The sequence below is a fragment of the Callithrix jacchus genome, chromosome 14 (genome assembly GCF_049354715.1).
Source record: "Callithrix jacchus isolate 240 chromosome 14, calJac240_pri, whole genome shotgun sequence".
NCBI lineage: Eukaryota > Metazoa > Chordata > Mammalia > Primates > Cebidae > Callithrix > Callithrix jacchus.
The window spans coordinates 75,926,502-75,938,873 of NC_133515.1; the positions used below are offsets into that span (position 1 = coordinate 75,926,502).

General features: G+C 37.5%; 1 protein-coding gene and 1 non-coding gene across 3 annotated transcripts in view; one reads left to right on the forward strand and one right to left on the reverse strand.

Moving 5' to 3' along the window:
* Positions 1-12,372, forward strand: part of SOS1 (SOS Ras/Rac guanine nucleotide exchange factor 1) — a 132,593-nt gene that overhangs the window by 27,099 nt on the left and 93,122 nt on the right. The gene's annotated exons all lie outside the window — the stretch shown is intronic.
* On the reverse strand, positions 11,434-11,537 carry LOC118147526 (U6 spliceosomal RNA). The gene has a single exon (XR_004733980.1). It is a non-coding gene; the product is annotated as a U6 spliceosomal RNA (small nuclear RNA).

Below are 12,372 nucleotides of genomic sequence, written 5' to 3' on the forward strand. Positions count from 1 at the left end.
TCCTTGTTTGAAGAAATGTCTATTCAGATCCTTTACCCATTTTAAAATTGGGTTATTTGTCTTTTTATTGTGGAGTTGTAAGAGTTTTTTTATATATTCTGAATATAAGTTCCTTATCAAATATATGAATTGCAAGTATTTTTTCCCATCATGTGAAGTGAAGTCTTCTTATAGATACAGTATCATGATTAATAAAAAATAGTTAATTTAGAAGAGCAGAGTACAAGGTGCAGCAGTGCGAGTTTTGTCAGGACAAGCTTTTAGAAAGTTTCTTCCACTGTATGACCGTATTGATTGAAAGGAATGTGGCTGAAACTGTAACCAAAGGAGACATTATACTTCCAGAAAAATCTCAAGAAAATTATTGTAAGTGACAGTAGATATTGGATCAGACTCTAAAGGGTGGAGAATTAACCAGTTAGCATGTAAGTTGGAGATAAAGTTCTCCCAGAATATGTAGGCACCAAAGTATTGCTAGGCAACAAGGATTACTTCTCATTTAGAGATGGTGACATTCTTGCAAAGTATATAGACTGAAATAAATCACTGTTGAAATGTCATCAACATGAAGCTGCCCATTTACATTTTATCATGTAAAATAATTTTCATATCTTTCTTTTGTAATAAACGAATGATGCCCAGTGTCTCTATAATTTGATTTTGCTGTACTGATGTAAACATTTCCAAATAAAAATATGTATATTTAAAAATAGTTAATTTAAAGCTTATATAGACATTTTATTTCCAAGAAATGATAATGTTCAGCACTTAAACTGTTTTAATCAATGGTTAAGAATTAACTTCGCTGGGCCCAGTGTTTCACATCTATAATCCCAGCTTTTTGGGAGACTGAGGCACGTGGATTGCTTGAGCTTAGCAGTTTAAGACATACCTGGGCAACATGGTGAAACCCTGTCCCTACCAAAAATGCAAAAAATTAGCTGGGCATGGTGGTGCATGCCTGTAATCCCAGCTACTGGGGAGGCTGGGGTGGGAGGATCACTTGAACCTGAGCCTGGGAGGCAGAGGTTGCAATTAGCTGAGATGGCACCACTGCCCTCCAGCCTGGGTGATAGAGCGAGACCCTGTCTCAAAAAAAAAAAAAAAAGAAAAAAGAAAAAAAAAAACGTCTTGTGCTTTAGATCAGTGGTCGCCAAACTTTATCAAGCATCAGAATCACTCGGACAACTTGTTAAAACATTCTTTGCTAGCCTCCATTCCCAGAGTCTTAATCAGAAAGTCGCGAGTAGGGGTCCAGGAATTTACATTTTTAACAGAACATGTTGATGCTTTGGTTCATGGACCACTTCCTTAATGATCCCTATAACTGTCATAAAGAATTAGTGATATGCTGATATGTAAGAATTTCTACCCGATAAAAATAAAATTTTTATTTATAGCTCATATTTGCATCTCTTCAATTTGCATATATTTGCACATATAAAGTTTTTATATTTAGTCATGGTTTGTGCCTAAATCGTTGGGTTTCTTTTAAATATAAAGTTCACTTTTTTCCATGGATTCTTATCCCCTGTCAGATCCTCATGAGTTTCCTTGAGTTTAATAAAATAATAAAGACTCTTAAGCTTAAAGAGATTTTATAGATCATCCACTTCTCCCCACCCCTCAGAGATTAGTTATATCTCAATCCAAGATTGTATAACTAATTATTGGTAGGTATAGATAGTTCTTAGGGAGTTTATTTCTGGCAGGTCTTTACTGCTTGAAGAAAAGTAAAAATGTATTTCAGCTAAGGTATTTTTAGTGACTTTCAAATACAGATCTCTTTGGTAACATTTTATCAGATAATAAATAAGCTTAAGTTATTTGAAATGACTTTACTTGATTATGTGCCAAATGCTATTTGATTATTTTACCCCAAAGTAATACATGAATTTAGCCTGATAAATAATTTTTAAAAGGTATGTCTTATAGGCACCTCTTTTATTCTGTTCTTAAAACATATGAGAAAGAAATAGCTGAAGAATATGTGCCAGTGAGATGTGGCACAGATTTCCATCAATAAACTCATATAAAATTGAGTAGAATCCACAGGTTGTTTTTTTAGAGATGTCTGACACCTATTAGAAAGTTTAGAGGGAATGATGAGGAAGGGGTATGTAATAGAAAAAATGTAAGTCTGTCCTCTTCCTCCTTTTAAAAATTATATCTCCCTAGCCAAGTCTGCTTAAGGAGAAAGTCTTGCTTTCTTCTGTCTAGGTTATAGGCTTGTAGATGTTCATTTTAATAATTGCCAAATTATTAAAATCTCTTTTCTTTTAGCCCTTCACCTTAGTAGTCAATCAAGGTTTGTTTTTCTAAATTAGATGATCTACATTGTTTGCTTCATATGAGGAATTTGGGTAGCCAAATAGGTAGCTCCACACACATATCTAGCTTCTCGGGTATCAAGTGTAAAATGCATAGAAAAATACTGTTAAACATTAAAAATAGGTTGAAGGCACTGTTGACTGACTTGTCAAATTATTTCCTAGTTGCCTTTGGTCAGTACATGTCTAGACTTCTATATAGCCAACTGTCTATTTCAACCATTCTGTAATGTTGCTAAAATAATTTTCCTGCTTCATTGTTGAAACTCTGATGATTCCCTTCTGTCCTCTTTGCACACAGCTCTATCCTATATAAATTTCAGAATATGTGGAATCGAAATAATTTTTATCTCAGGAACAAGTATTCCTATTAAGGCTTTGTGTGCTTTCATCATTTTAATTTTGCTTAGAATAGAGAACTCATTAGAGTGGGAAATGCACTTCTGCTCCAGATTCAGGAATGAGGAGTTATTTCAGTGTCTCAGACACAAACTTTTGAAGGTAGCCTGCAGAACTCTGGTACTTGAGAGCCACATTCTGCCTGGCTATTAGTTCTCTTCATAACCTAGGAAATATGTCTCACCTTAGCTTTTCCTAACTGAAGCTCTCATCTCTGAGCTAAGACTTTTCCCCTAGCTTAATCATAGTGTGTCTTCCTAGAGGAAGCCTTTTCAGGTTGATCTGTACCCATCCACCTGTACTCAAGTAGTTTCTCAAACTGGAATCCCTAGACATTCTGAGTAGTCTGAGAATTCTCTGAGATTTAAACAGTTTTGTGGTTCTCTGTATAGATGAAAATGCCATACATCTGGTGTCTACTGGAAGGTGGAGTTGAAAATGATCATTGTGAAACAATGCCAGAATCTTTCTGAAACTTTTGCAAGCAGCAAATTTGAACAACTGTTTTACAATAGAGGTTTTTAAATTTCATTCAGTGTAACTGTATGAAGTGCCTTAGGTGGCTTTTATTTATCTCAGCCTTAGGTAGCTGAGAGGAAGGATGAACTGGAGGCTGAAGATACCACCCTCATTTTAACCTGTTTGGCCCTACTTTTATTTGTATTGTATATTATGGCTCAGTGAAGATTTCTCTTGGGAGCTTCTCCCCATCTAAAAATTTTGAAAACCACTGGACTAACAGGTTTATGGCTTGTGGTTTTGTTAGGGGAATAGGGATGATGTATGTGGCTACGTTATTTGTAAATAGAGTTTTCTTGGTTAACCTAACAAAGAATTATTAGAAATTGTTACTGATAATTGAGAATGATATTCCAGGGCATCTTAGATTGGTAGATAGTAGTTCTTGAGTTTTTTGGTCTCAGGGCCCCTTAAGCTTTTTTTAAATTTTTTGAGATGGAGTCTCCCTCTTGTTCAGGCCGAAGTGTAGTAGCGTAATCCTGGCTCACTGCAACCTCCGCCTCCTGGGTTCAAGCAATTCTCTGACTCAGCCTCCCGAGATGAGGTGGGATTACAGGCGCCCACTACCATGCCTGGCTAATTTTTTGTATTTTTTGTAGAAATGGGGGTTTCATCATCTTGGCCATGCTGGTCTTGAACTTCTGACCTTGTGATCCACCCTCCTCGACCTCCCAAAGTGTTGAGATTGCAGGCATGAGCCACTGCACCAGCCCTCTTCACATTCCTAAAAAATTATTGAGACTCCTCACAAGTACTGTTTGTATGCATTATACCCATCAGTTTTTAAATAAAATTTTCAATATTTATTTATTTAAAAATAATGAACCCATTATGTGTTAACAATAACATTTTATTAAAATAGCTGTTTTCCAAAAAAGAAAAAACAAAAAAAGAAAAAGAAAATAACTTTTTCCCCAAACAAAAAAAAATAGCAAAGAGTGGCATTGTTTACTATTTTTGCAACTTTCTCTCTTTGTTTTGAGACAGTCTTGCTTTGTTGCCCAGGCTGGAGTCATAGTGTGAACTCGGCTCACTGAAACCTCCACCTCCTAGGTTCAAGCTATTCTTCTGCCTCAGCGTCCCAAGTAACTGGGACTACAGGTGCCCACCACCATGCTCAACTAATTTTTGTATTTTTAGTAGAGATGGAGTTTCACCATGTTGGCCAGGCTGGTCTTGAACTCCTGACCTCGTGATCTGCCTGCCTTGGCCTCCCAGAGTCCTGGGATTACAGGTGCCATTGCGTCCAGCCTGCAAATCTCTTAATAGTACAATCTGGATTCTCATTTTCTGTTTCTGCATTCAGTCGGTTGTGATACGCTGTTTTAGTTGAAATATATGAAGAAAAACTCAGCCTCCTGCATATAAATATTTGAAAAGAGAAAAGGTATTTAACAGGTTTTTCAGATATTATGAACACTGTATTTTTCTTTGATGTCAAACCCCTCAAGTGGCGGTTCATTTTTTTTGAGACAGAGTCTCATTCTATCACCAGGCGCCAGGCTGGAGTGCAGTGGCGCGACCTTGGCTCACTGCAACCTCCGCCTCCCGGGTTCAAGCAAGTCTCCTGCCTCAGCCTCCTCCTAAGTAGCTGGGACTACAGGCATGCGCCACCACGCCCAGCTAATTTTTTTGTATTTTTAGTAGAGATGGGTTTTCACCATGTTGGCCAGGATGGTCTCGATCTCTTGACCTCATGATCTGCCCGCCTTGGCCTCCCAAAGTGCTGGGATTACAGGCGTGAGCCACTGTGCCTGGCCAAGTGGTGGTTTCTTATACGTAAATTGCAACATGGAATCTGAAATTATAGCAATGAACTTTTTGTTCCTTACAGTAAAAGTAGCAATGTATCCTTATAAAGAGGCTGTTAAGACCTTCCATTTGGCTTTCCGTAATTGCCATTCCATCACACTCAAAAGTCAAAGTTCTTAAGTGATCTGGCCTCCTACTGTCTCTCTGATCTCATCAACTCTGCTAACTCTGCTCTAGTCACACTGGTCTCCTTGCTGTTTGTTCCTCTAAACAGTCTCCCATCTCTGGGCTTTTGTGCTTGTTGTTTCCTTTTACTTCTTAACAAATAGATTAGATATTGTGTGCAGTGATCTTAATTTAGTAAAAACCTACCAGAAGCATATATTTGTTGAATGTGAAAATAATCTGTGAACAGAACTGCTGATACTTGGTAATGGCATTGTAATCAGAAACACTCAACACCTTCATGTGAGACTCTGACCCTGTCACATCTTTGTGGAAGTGAAAGTGTAAGTGGCACCAAGTCATTTGGATTGCCAGTACTTTGCTATAGAGTACACAGATGTGCCTCCTCATTGCAATAACACTAGAAATTGCTTACTACTGTAGTTTACGAAGAACTAACCACATAGATGATCATGCATTTCAGGAAAATATAATAGAAAAAGAAAAGATTCTAACCCAGGTCTTAATTATTCACATATGGAAGAATGGCCTGTATATCTTCATTATATGTATAGGAGAAAATAGTGCCTATCTTTCAAGATCACTGGAAGGTTAGATATCCTTTTGTTAAATCATGTTAGTTTAAAAAATGTATTTATTTTAAAAATTAAAGTATTTCTATTGGACTAATAATTGATTTTTTGGGACTTTGTGCATGCTTAACATGACTTTTTAAGAGTCACATTTTACCAAAGAAGTAATAGTGCCTTATTAAAGTTCTGAAGTTAACATTGCAGCACTTTGATATTTAGAAGTAAATTGTCATTTTCATTTTAAGCTTTAATTTGGGCATTTAAGTAATATGAAATTTTTCTCAAATGCCTAGTTTGGAGAGACTATTTTTATAACTAAGGGCTTTCAAGTGGGTTTAAATTTGTCTTGCTTTGAAGATATTTTATTTCATATCACGCTTTCAGATTTTAGTTTTGTAAAATTCCAAGTTGCTTTTTCTTGAATTATAAATTTATTTAGTGTTTTGTTTTTAATCATTTATTTGAACCTGCCAACAGAACTGCCAAGCAGTATTCTAGATACCAGGAGAGAGCGGGTGATCAGACAAAGTCTCTCACATTCCAGTAGGAGAAAACAGACAAATAGATAGACAAAGAAATACTGAGGCAGGTGGATCACGAGGTAAAGAGATCGAGACTATCCTGGTCAACATGGTGAAACCCCGTCTCTACTAAAAATACAAAAAATTAGCTGGGCACGGTGGCACATGCCTGTAATCCCAGCTACTCAGGAGGCTGAGGCAAGAGAATTGCCTGAACCCAGGAGGCGGAGGTTGTGGTGAGCCGAGATTGCGCCATTGCACTCCAGCCTGGGTAACAAGAGCGAAACTCTGTCTCAAAAAAAAAAAAAAGAAAAGAAATACTGTGGTTTTAGATAAGTGTAAGTAGAATAAAGAAAATAAAGCAGGTTGTGATAAGTAGGGTCTGAGAGGCAGGAGAGGAGGTGGTACTTTTAAAAATAAAGGCCAAGGACCGCCCCTCTGAGGAGGTAACATTTGAGAAGAGACCAGAATGTTCAGAAGCAGCCAGTCATGCAAAAAAATCTGATGGAGGAGCTCCTTAGGAGAGGGTAGTTAGTGTAAGACCATGAAGCAGGACAAGCTTGGGGTATACAAGAAACATCAAGACACCAGTATGTGCAGCAGGCCACGATATTCCCACTGCACTCGAGCCTGGGTGAAAGAGTGAAACCCTGTCTCCAAAAAGAAAAAAAGCAACCAGTATAGTGTATATGAAGAAGAATGACAAAAGTCAAGTTTGTAGAGATAGACAAGGACCACTTCATGTAGGGGTTTAGCACTAGTGATAGTAAAACATTCAAGGATTTTAGGTGAAGGAGTGACATCAAATTTAAGTTAAAATTTTAATTTTGGCCAATTTGTGAGGAACAACAGGCTTTCACCGGAGTACGAATGAAGCAAAGTGACTATTTTAGAAAAAAACGATGGCAGTGGCTCATGCCTGTAATCCCTGCACTGTGGGAGGCTGAGGTGGATCACCTGAGGTCAGGAGTTAGAGACTAGCCTGGTTAAAATGGGGAAACCCTGTCTCTACTAAAAATACAAAAATTAGCCAGGCATGGTGGCGAGTACCTGCAATCCCAGCCACTTGGGAGCCTGAGGTAGGAGAATCACTTAAACCAGGGAAACTGAGGTTGCAGTGAGCCGAGATTGCACCACTGCACTCCAGCCTGGGTGACAGAAGAGCCTCTGTCACAAACAACCATACAAACACCTGTGACTATTTCCCTTTTGAAGAATATATTTACCACAGTTGAGCCCAGGAGTCAGCAGACTTCCGTCCTTTCCTAGGACATCCAGCCATGTTTTAGTAAAGTAGAAAGATGTGGGGAAAAGCCATTTCTAGTATTCCTGTTTTACACTAATTTTCCTCTAGCCTTCCTGTCTACCAATATGGAATTGTTGGGGAAAGGCATGTTTTATTTTACAGTGATTTAATATCTAACCACTTCTTATTTTGATAGGATAGAGGCATTATATGATAAAATTATTAAAAATGTAATCCAGGCTTGCTTACCAATATCTAATTTGTTAAATTGCCTGTTTGCTAATTGCATGTCTCAAAGCTCTCAAGCATAATGGGGTCCCCAGTTATAGAAACATCTGCTCATCTTACAGTATTCCTTATCCTAGTATATGCACCTGCTTCTGGCCAGTGATCTGGGCCCTACCTAGATCTAATTTCATTTCCTTCACTGTCCCCTTCACTTGTATACCGTCTGTTTCCTTTGCCTAGAATGTTCTCTCTCTCACTTCGCCAATACACTTTTCACCTAAATTCTGTTCACCTTTCAGCTTTCAGCTTTAATCTTTTCCAGAACCACTAGGTTAACTTAGACACCCATTTTGTAGCCTCATGTCCTATACTTTTACAAGAATGTCAATAATAGCTACAGGTAACATTTACTAAAGATTGACAATATATTGGTATGTAATATTACCAGAAGGAATAAGTAATTTGCTCAGGATTACACTCTGGTAATTGAAAAAACAAGGATTTGAATGTAGAAGATGTAGCCCACACTTAACCTTTTTACTACTCTGCCTCTTACATCGTTATGTTTTTGTTTATTATTATTTTTAAATAAATTATTTGTTTAATGTCTAGTTCCCCTACTGTACTTCTAAGCACCGTGAGCGTGGGGTTGTATCTTTTATACTGTCTGTTGAATGTGTGCATGTATCCTATTTGGGATACAGCCTCCCCATTACTCAGAAAGTCTGGTAGAATTCACAGATGACATTGACCATTTTACTGTCTAGAAATGATAGTTTGTATAAATGTGAGGAAATCTGTTCGTCTAGTAAATCAGTTTACTGAAGTGGTCGTATGTCAGGGCACCTGATTTATTTGGAGACGTTCTAATTTTAAAAAGTTTTTTTTCTTGCTTGTTATGGTTTTGGTTTACTAGAAAGACACTCAGATCACAGTTGCCATCTGTTGGCATTTTAAGGAAGACTGCCAACGATAGACAGTAGACCCATATCACATGTATTGTTAATTGCCACTCCAGCTTTAAATACATCTCAGAATGTGGTTCAAACTTAACATAGGGTAGGATGACTGTGGTGGCCCATGCCTGGAATCCCAATACTTTGGGAGGCCAAGGCAGGAGGATTGCTTGAACCCAGGAATTTGAGATCATCCAGAGCAACATAGTGAGACACCCATTTCTACAAAAATTGAAAAAATTAGCTGAGCATGGTGGTGTATGCCTATAGTCCCAGCTACACAGGAGGATGAGGTGGGTGAATTGCTTGGGCCTGAGAGGTCAAGGTTGTAGTGAGCTGTGAACACGCCACTGCAGTCCAGCCTCGTGATAGAGTAAGACCCTATCTCAAAAAAATACATAAAAATAAAAATAGAGTATGTTGGATGGGAGCACTAGCAGAAAAAACACTGGGAATTTGATAAAGTGCCCCTATCCCGATCATTGATAAAGGGATATATGCCACTTTTGGAAGATAAAGAGCATAGTTGAAGAGGAACTATAAAACCATCAGAGACACTTTTCTTGAGTCAGTTCCTTGTTTTATTGATGAGAATTCTGTTATCACATAGTAATATTTTTAAAAAGTTGTTTAGGAAGGTCATTACTGTTTTTAAAGCAAAACACATGAAAGATGATATGAATTTAGCACTTGACACATGTTTGCAATTTGGTGTGTGTAGTTATTTTCTGTGGGAAAGGACTTTAAATATGTCTTTCCCATGGCTAATATATACACTGGAGTAAACCACATACCAATGAAAAATTTTAATTAAATTTATATTTTATATACACATAGGCATAAATGTTATAAATATGCATAAATAATTTTTAGTAGAGTTTTGGAGGAAGAATGGTTCATTCTTTCCCTTTCCCCCTTTCTCTTCTATCCACATCCCTGCCTTGCTCAGGACCATTTATAACCCATGTCGACAAGGAAGATTATATTCTGCTGTCATGCTCGTGTATAAATATATACTTACAATTACACATACATGTGTATGTATATGTGGGTTTTTTTTTTTTTTTTTAAGAATTCTCTATATTTTACATTCTTCTGTGAGTTTCTTTTTTCCCTTAAGAATAACTTGTGGAATACCTTCTTTTCTCACTTAAGAATAGCTCTAATTTGTTCTTTTTAATGGCTACATGTATAGTTGTATTAGTTTGCAAGGGGTGCCATAACAGAGTACCACACACTGAGTGACTTAAACAACAGAAATTAATTTTCTCACAGTTTTGGAGACTAGAAACCCAAGATAAAGATACTGGTGAGTTCTTTTTTTCTGAGGCCTCTCCCTGAGTTATAGATGGCTGTCTTCTCCCTGTTTCTTTATGTGGTCTTCTGTGTCCAAATTTCCTCCTCTTATTAAGGATATCAGTCTTGGATTGGATTCAGACCTGCCCTAATGACCTCATTTTAACTTAATTACCTCTCTAAAGAAGTTATCTCAAAATATATTCACATTCTGAGGTACTGGGGCTTAGGACTTCAGCATATGAATTTTGTAGGGACACTATTCAGCCCATAATAATCATATTCCACAATGTATCCAACCATTCCCTTACTGGTGATCATTTACATTATTTCTGGTTTTTGCCACCATGCAATACAATCTTTGTATATCCTTTAATTTTTGTAGGATAAATTCCCAAAAATGGATTCTCTGGGCAAAGGGTATATTTTTAATTTTGATAGCAGTTGTCAAATTGCTTTTCAAAAACGTCCATATTGGTTAGCATTTCTTCTTGTGAGGTATGAGAATACGTTTTCCAAGAACAGTCTGCATTCAGGATCCCTCTTTCCATCTTTCTCCTCTCACCTATTCCTCAACTGCTTATAATTTGGGTTTTGCTCCAGCTACTCTATTCATATTCTTCTCTCAAAAGCCACTAATTCTGTGCTATTGCTACATTAATTGTTCTTTTAAAAATACTCTGTTTGAGTTTTGCAACATTTGAAGCTCCTGGAGACTGGTTTTTGTGTATTACTTTTCCTGACTTCCTTAAGAATATACCCATACCACCATTTCCTGATTCTTTTGCCTCATCTTTGTCTGCTTGCAGCTTAGATGTAGGTGCTTCCTAAGATTCCATTTTGCTCTATCTAAATTGCTCCTTTCCACCTTGGACTAGGAGATTTTTATCTACTTCTATTTCTGCTATTACCTGTGTGAAAGTTTATCATCAAATCGGGTCATTTTTGTCATACTCAGCTAAATCAGTTGAGGGGCCAAGGGGAAAGCACATTCAGGGTCTATAACATTGCTCTAGAAATGGCATTCTCTGCAAGTCTGGCAGCTAAAACTGCCTATTTATAACCAAAAACCAGTTTTATCTACATCTGCTGAGTTAACTTGCTATAGCTCTGGGACTAATTTTGCTCACCAGCTGGAGCTTACCAGCTCCCCAAAGTCTTACTAATACCAATAAACTTTCTCTCAAGACACACATAACATTTCCTCTTCTTTATAAAACTCCCAACCATATCTTTGTTCTTTGGACATACTGAAGACCACCCAGTCTATGTGTGTGCCCCAAATTACAATTCTTTCTTTCCAGGTAAAACAAATTTACAGGTTTGTATCTACATTTTTCTTTTGACTTTGACACCTGTGGGTGATTGGATGAATCCCAGATCCACGTTTTTGGCCATAAGCTGTCTTTTTTAAAAAAATTAAAATAATAACAAATGGAATACTTCACGAATATACATGTCATCCTTGCACGGGAGCCATGCTGATCTTCTCTGTATCGTTCCAATATCAGTTGTGCTGCCAAAGCGAGCACTAAGCTGTTTCTTGAACCTCAGACCTAGCTAGATTTCAAGCTGTTCTCTAATAAATTTAAAGTAAAATTTGATTATTACCATAAGATACCTCTGGGTTTTTCCTTTTTCTCTTTATTCTTTGATTAACATAGATCTGGGTTTTTTGTTTGTTTTTGCCAAAAACGTAGAGGAAAAGGGAAAGATGTGGTAACACAAAGCTAACAATAGCACAAATAATGTAAGCTTTGTGAGGACTGGAACATTGTCTTATTCTGCTTTCCCAAACGCCTTCTATACTGCTTAGCATATGAGAACACATCTCAAAGACAAAAATCCACCAAAAAACAAAAACTTTTTTATTTTTATTGAGACGGAGTCTTGCCCTGTCGCCCATTCTAGAGTGCAGTGACACGATCTCGGCTTACTGCAACCTCCGCCTCCCAAGTTCAAGTGATTCTCCTGCCTTAGCCCCCCAAGTAGCTGGGATTACAGGTACCCAGCTAATTTTTGTACTTTTAGTGGAGATGGGGTTTCATCATCTTGGCCAGGCTGGTCTCAAACTCCTGACCTCGTGATCCACCCACCTCAGCCTCCCAAAGTGCTGGGATTACAGGCATGAGCCACCATGCCCAGCCCAAAAAACTCTTATGAACTAAATATTAATAATTAACTATTTACTGTTTCCAATTAGTTTTAAAGATTGAACAGGCAAGTTTTACAGCGGATGTGGGGATGGCTACTGGGTACAAAAAGTAGTTAGAATGAATAAGACCTAGTATTTGATAGCACAGCAGAGTGACAATAGTCAGTAATAGTTTAATTGTACATTTTTAAATAACTGGTAGTATAACTGGA